This window comes from Salvia hispanica, chromosome 1, assembly GCF_023119035.1.
Source record: "Salvia hispanica cultivar TCC Black 2014 chromosome 1, UniMelb_Shisp_WGS_1.0, whole genome shotgun sequence".
NCBI lineage: Eukaryota > Viridiplantae > Streptophyta > Magnoliopsida > Lamiales > Lamiaceae > Salvia > Salvia hispanica.
This window is the reverse complement of record NC_062965.1, coordinates 23,244,675-23,251,886: the sequence shown is the minus strand read 5'-3', so window position 1 is coordinate 23,251,886 and position 7,212 is coordinate 23,244,675.

Here is a 7,212-nt window from a genome sequence, read left to right as displayed (position 1 = left end):
ATCTAAGATAGACAACATGTTTTACAAGACTTGCAAAACTACCTATAGGCTGTGTCAGTCAGTGGGAGCTAGTATATTTGCAAGTGTAAATATGGATCTCAAAAGGCTAGACAATGACAATGGGTTATGCCCAAACAGAATTATCTTCTCGCTATCGTTGTGTCAGGATTTATTCGATCCTATTGTCAATTAGAACTTACATTAATTAGAATGTATATATTAAGATTGTCAAGACAGCCTTCTATGAATAGAAGTCTTGAGGAAATCATCTACTAGAACATTCTAATGGGATATGTAATTAAGGGCAAGAAACGCATGATTGGAAGCTTATATAGACCTTCGTGGTCTTAGGCAAGCATCTAAATCAGAGTATATGTGTTTTATCAAAATTGTCAAATATTTGGAATTTGACATGTGTCCTTAACAGTGCTGTAAGCACAAGGAAGTTGAAAGTGCATTACATAGGAAACTGGTTGTCTACCCAGTTTAAGATAAATGATTTAAGAGAAACTAATTACATTCTTAGCATCTAAGTCATTTTAAGATTGGTAGAAAGAATGTTGAGATTCTCTTAGGAATCCTATATCTACACATTGCTTGGAACATTTAAGCATTAGAATTTCCATGCAAAGGTTTTACCTTTCAAGATGGAATTATCTTGTCTCTAGTCGAGTGTCGCTTGACACTTAGTGAGATCAAGAATAATGAGACTAGTGTTGGAGATAGATGTCTCATGTATGCTGTAATGTGTACTAAGTTTGATATTAGTTGTGCTTTTGCATAGCAAGTATATATCATATTAACCATGGCAAAGGATTTTGATTGAGGTAATGAATATACCCTAGTGCTTGAGAAAGACTAGTAACTATATTCTAGTTTACCAGTCATTCATGTAATGTCCTTGAGGTTACACTGTCTTAGTTTTATGACCAATCAGTTATCGAGTAAGTCATCCTTTAAATATGTGTTTACCTTAGGAATAGCTTCCTAGTAGCTTTAATCGTAAGTTTGAGTTTGCCTATGAGTATTATTTTTTATTACTCTAGTGAAGGTTCACTCAAGGGACACGCGAGTTTATTAAGCTAAGCAATCACATATGGGGATGAAATTAATTAAAGATCAAGTACGCAGCAAGGACATTATGGTGAAAAAGATATAATCAGAGAACAACCAAGCAGATTTTTCTTTCACCTTGTGAAATGAATGGTAGTTCGATATATCTAGTATCAATACCTGCTTTGTGTATATGTGGGAGAGTTTTTGGCAGTGGGTATACTCGAAAGCATGTTTTGAGTATAAGTGGGAGATTGTTAGGTTTGGTATACTGGAAAGCATGTTTCGAGCAAGTTTTCGCGCGTATAGAATCTTGCTTGTATACGTAAAACTCTACTAATTCACTTTTAACCCGATTCAGTATTATTCGAGCAGTCTCGCACGAATAGAATCACTATTATTATTACATTGTGTTTGCTTGTGCATTTATATGATGTTTTATAAACATTTAAATGCATAAGAAGTAAACAAAGTCTAAGTCTTTTGCTTAGTAGACCGGTTGTGGGCGTCGTCCACTTTAAGGTAACACGGTCAAATCTATTCAATGCTTTGCAAAAGAAAAAGAAGAATTTCACAACCTAGATAAGCTTAGACTACCTATCGTGAAAGGTTGCAATGTCAGTCCGCATATTTCTAAGCCTTACTGAAATAAGATGACATTGGTGTGGTATAGCACTGAACGGATCTAACAGCAAGACGTGTCTTTATGCTATCTACTGAAAGACTAGGTCTTGATAAAATACTATTTCTTAATCTACATATGTTAGCATTGAGCATACGGTATTGATTATGCACTACTTTGACTTATCAAATGATGCGGGTTTTTCGCAACCCAATAATCTTGATATATTGGGTAGTGGTGATTAATATCTAGCGGTGCTAAGATTGCTATTATGTTGAAACGTGCGCGAGGTGAGTCTCGTTTGATAATGTCCTCAAGAGGAGCTCGAACAAGGTTTTATTATTCGGAAAACTGGCCAGTTGGAGTTTTATTACTCTATGAATAATAAATAAATGTTTCTCGCTAAGTCCACTCTTGGAATTAATAAGATATTAATTAATTAAGTCCATATGAGACATTAATTAATTAATGGACATTTATATCTTAAGCGCGGGAAATAAATAATAAACAAAGTGGAAACCCAAATTACTTGTAATTTCGGATTTGGATGGGAGAGTTCAATATTACTTCTGTAGTGGCTGCTCGTAATATTCCAATATAAGCTTGTATTAAATTGTGGGTTCAATTTAATTAGTAAAAAGCTAATTGGGCGAGCCCATATCCAAAACCTTCCATAAATGCCTGTCTGGGCCCAAAAGGAACTTTATATAAATAGGAGAATAAAGGAGACATAAATTATTATTATCATTACTCATAATTTTCGTCCCCCTCTACCTAGAGGAGTTCGAATTTCTCTCCTAATTGGAGAAGGATTTCTTCTGTCTTCTTTATTCGAGTCCTAGTATTTTGATAAGATCAACCCACCCTGATATCGAGATACAGTTCGGAAACCAGAGAGAAGATCTGTGGTCTAGTATCGAAGATCATCACGCGGAGAAGGCGCGAGCAATAGTCGATTCTTTGGAGAATCAAATCGGTAACTCTAAACCGTAGTACTCATGTTTAGGATTTATATTTTCTAAGCATGAATTATTTGCGTTCTAGCATGCAATTATCAGTTTAACATGTGAATTGATTAATCGCATAATCGGTCAAATAGATCCACGTCTGATTTATTTGTTTTGTACAAGTCTTCCGCTGTGCAAGGGGCACCAAACCCCATTAATTGGTATCAGAGCCAATTTTTGGCTCTGATTATGTGGATTAATTTCATGTTATGTGAATTGCTTGAATGCATGTTTTTCTTCGGAGCGTGGTTGTTAATTTTCGAATGGTTTAACATAATTTTGTACGAAGAACTCGAAGGGCTGCATGATCTCGTAATCTGCCCAAATTGAATGTATTGGGAGATAAATTCTCCAGGATTATTTCTTACCAAGTTTTCAATCATTACGTGGATTGGGTTTTGGTTGACAAATGTTATTTGTTGGTAATCATTACCTAGGCGTTAGATATGGTTAGTTAATTAATTTATGTCATGATACTTTAGAGTCTCATTATCCACAAATCCACTCTTAAAGACCGAACCACCGAACCCTACTAAATTAGGGCTTTTAGATCTAGTTTTTTACGGATAACATACAGAAATTTATAAATTATTTTCACCTTCATCACGAGCCTATTTTAATTCATCTGAAGGTAAATAACTCATACTAACATGTTACGAAGATTTAACTTCGTTCCAGAATATATTACTTCATTCTAGTAGGTTTTTACTTCATTCCAGTAGGTTTTTACTCCATTCCAGTACGTAAATGTGGTTTCGCCGTCGCGTGCCGTTCTTTCTCTCTACAATATCTATCACCAACGCCATGGCGCTAATATGGTTTAATAAACACATGGAATAATGTAATAAATTATTGGAATGAAGTATGTGTAGAAGCATTTGAAGTCCTACGGGAATGAAGTAAAAATCTTATCCAATGAAGTAATAACTTTTATGAATGAAGTAATAAACTCACTTGAATAAATTGCATTTTTATATGTTAATCAAGCAAAAACCCACGTCAATGAATTTGAATGAAGCATATGTTGAATCATTTCAAAACCTATTGGAAGCAAGTAAAAACATGTTGTAGTTTCAAGGTATTACGTACAGAATGAAGTAATAGACCTATATAATGAAGTAAAATGGACTTGTAATGAAGCCGAAAAAATTTTCATAGCAGCACATCTCATCAAAAAAACTAGATCTAATGGCCCAGATTTGGTCTCTAGTTCGGTTTTTAAAATTGGTTCGACATTAATCACAACTCTATATATTTGTTTCGTGTCGTAAAATCGCGTGACTTGGAGTCTTACAAACACAATTGTGAATTGTTACGTGATGATTACGTGGATTGAATTGAAACTAGTTATTCAATGCGTAATGATTACGTGGACTGAATATGTTATTGTTTCATGTACTAAATTGAATCACGTAGTCGGCCATTCTGGTGTTCTGAAGCGATGCAGCGTTGAGTGGGAGCAGCGTCGGCAGGCTGGCCAAGCTGTGTCGGCAGCCCAAGCTCCAGAGCTAGGCAGTTTGCGCGACGCAGAACAGCAGCAGCCATGGTGCGAGTGGGAGCCCTTCGTGGGCAGATCCCAGACTCGTGTTCCATCGTCTCGCATAGCTCAGCGAATAATCGCTTTCCAAATTTAGAGTAGGGTTTCCTAACCCTTGAATTAATTTTGGAAATAATTCAAGATTAATTTAGAATTAAGATTTGAATATATCTTATGGATTTTATATATTAAGATTTGATTTTGTATTAAATCATTGATTAATTATAGATTTTATCCTTATTTTATGGATTAGTAGGGATTTAATTCCTAGACGAAAATCCTAGTTAAATTTGGATAATGACAATCTAACATTTATTTATATCCTATGGATTAATGTGGATTTATCCCTAGACAAATCCTAGTTGGATATAGATAATGATAATATTATTTTATTCTTATCCTATGAGTTTATATGAATTATATTAATAGATAAATTCTAGGTGGATTTGGATAATGATAATATAATATTTTATTCTTATCTTTTAGATTTATATGGATCTGTTCCTAGTTAAATCTTAGATAGATTTGAATAAATATAATATAATATTATCTTATTTTATGGATTTATATGAATTTATTCCAAGATAAATCCTAGATAAATCCTGCACCGTTACTGGTGATCATGGTTTTAAATATTTTTTATTGTTTGTGGATGATTGTTCGAGAATGACGTGGGTATATTTTTTGAAAAACAAATCTGAAGTGTACGAAAAATTTGTCCTTTTTTACAAACTGGTTCAAACTCAATTTCAGACAACCATTAAAATTCTTAGGTAAGACAACGGGAGGGAGTTTGTAAATCGGGAAATGTCAAATTTTTTCGTGGATAAAGGGTTAGTTCACCAAACCTCTTGCCCATATACCCCCGAACAAAATGGAGTAGCTGAAAGGAAAAATAGGATCATTTTGGAAATTACTCGTGCCTTGTTTTTTGATTCTAATGTTCCAAGATTTTTATGGCCTGAGACTGTTGCTACATCTGTGTATTTAGTTAACCGTCTACCTACAAAAATTTTAAACATGAAAACTCATTTACAACTTTTATCTTCCCTAGCCAAAGTACCTGAACCACTTACCTTACCACTTAAAATTTTTGGGTGTTCCGTGTATGTCCATGTTCCAAAACACGAAAGAACTAAATTTTCCGCTTGCGCCATAATGTGTTTTTTTGGGATATGGAATCAACCAAAAGGGGTATAGGTGCTTTGATCCATCATCTAGGAAAATAATAACCACTATGAATTGCAATTTTCTTGAGTGTGAGTATTACTACACCAACCTTAGTGGTCAGGGGGAGAGTAGAACTATTGATAGGACGAGTGGACCTCTATGTTGGTTTGTGTCACCACCAAGCAACTCTGCCACGGAACCAACAGAGACAGTTAGTACTGCCGCCGAGCCTGTCTTGTCAACAGCGGAGCCTCCTCACTCGCCTTCTCCCGATAGTCCTCCTCCGTGATATCTGAGGTAATTACTGAACCTGGAGTCAATAGTACGAATATTCCTAATGACTCTGTGACAGAACTGGAACCGGTAGAGACTGCTGCAATTGATGGAGATACAGGACAATACATACTCCCTTATCGAACCACAAGGGGCGTCCCACCCAAGAGGTACAGCCCAAAACGTATCTCGAAGAAGAGTAGATATTCGGTGGCGAATCTGGCTAAAGCAAATTTGACGGAGATGGCAAGGTCCTTCACAACAGCTCTATATGATGAAGAGGAAATTCCCAGAACTGCGGAAGAAGCAATGAAAATCAAACATTGGAGGGAAGCAATGCTCGTAGAAATGAAGGCACTAATGAAAAGCAGAACGTGGGAAGTGTGTCTGGGACCCGAAGGGTCTAGACTAGTAGGATGTCGTTGGGTATTCACGATCAAGAGGAAGCCAGACGGTTCAATTTAGCGCTACAAGGCGAGGTTAGTGCCAAAGGGCTATACTCAAACCTATGGAGTCGATTATTCAGAGACCTTCTCACCAATGGCCAAGATGAGTACTATTCGTGTGTTTTTCTCTATTGCCGCAACAAAGAACTGGCCGCTACATTAGTTTGACGTGACTAACGCCTTTCTGCATGGCGAACTCACTAAACCAATCTATATAGAGGCTCCACCAGGATTTGATGGGGAATTCAAGGCAGGAGAGGTGTGTAAGCTAAGAAGGACTCTTTATGGTTTGAAACAATATCCAAGGGCATAGTTTGGGAGGTTTACTGAAGTAATGAAGAAATATGGATACCAACAGAGTAATTCAGATCATACTTTGTTTCTCAAGAAGAAAGAAGGGAAGATCACGTGACTCATTATCTATGTGGATGATATGATCCTTACTGGAGATGACGAGGAAGAGATAAGCAAGCTAAGGAAGAATCTTTTTTCTGAATTTGAGATGAAGGATTTGGGTCTCTTAAAGTATTGAAGTGATGCGATCCAAGAAAGGGATATTTATAAGCCAACGGAAGTATGTTTTGGATCTTTCGGCCGAAACAGGGATGCTAGATTGCAAGCCTGCAGAGACTCCAATGATGCAGAACCATGGTCTTCGACTCAATAAAGGAGCCGAACTCACGCACCAAACGAGATACCAACGTCTGGTGGGTAAGCTTATCTATTTATCCCATACTAGACCAGAAATTGCCTATGCAATGGGAATAGTTAGTCAGTTTATGCATAAGCCTCAAGTCGATCACTGGGAAGCGGCTTTGAGGATTGTGCGTTACTTGAAGGGGACTCCGGGACATGGAGTTATGTTTGAAAACCATGGGAACTTAGAAGTGCATGGGTTCACAGATGCGGACTGGGCAGGGAACCCAAATGATCGAAGATCGACTGCAGGATATTTTACCTTCGTGGGTGGAAATCTCGTGACTTGGCAAAGTAAAAAGCAAAAGGTAGTAGCTCTATCAAGTGCAGAAGCAGAGTTTCGTGAAATCAAAAGTGGATTGACAGAGATCCTATGGCTGAAGAAGTTGATGACAGAATTAGGCTTGA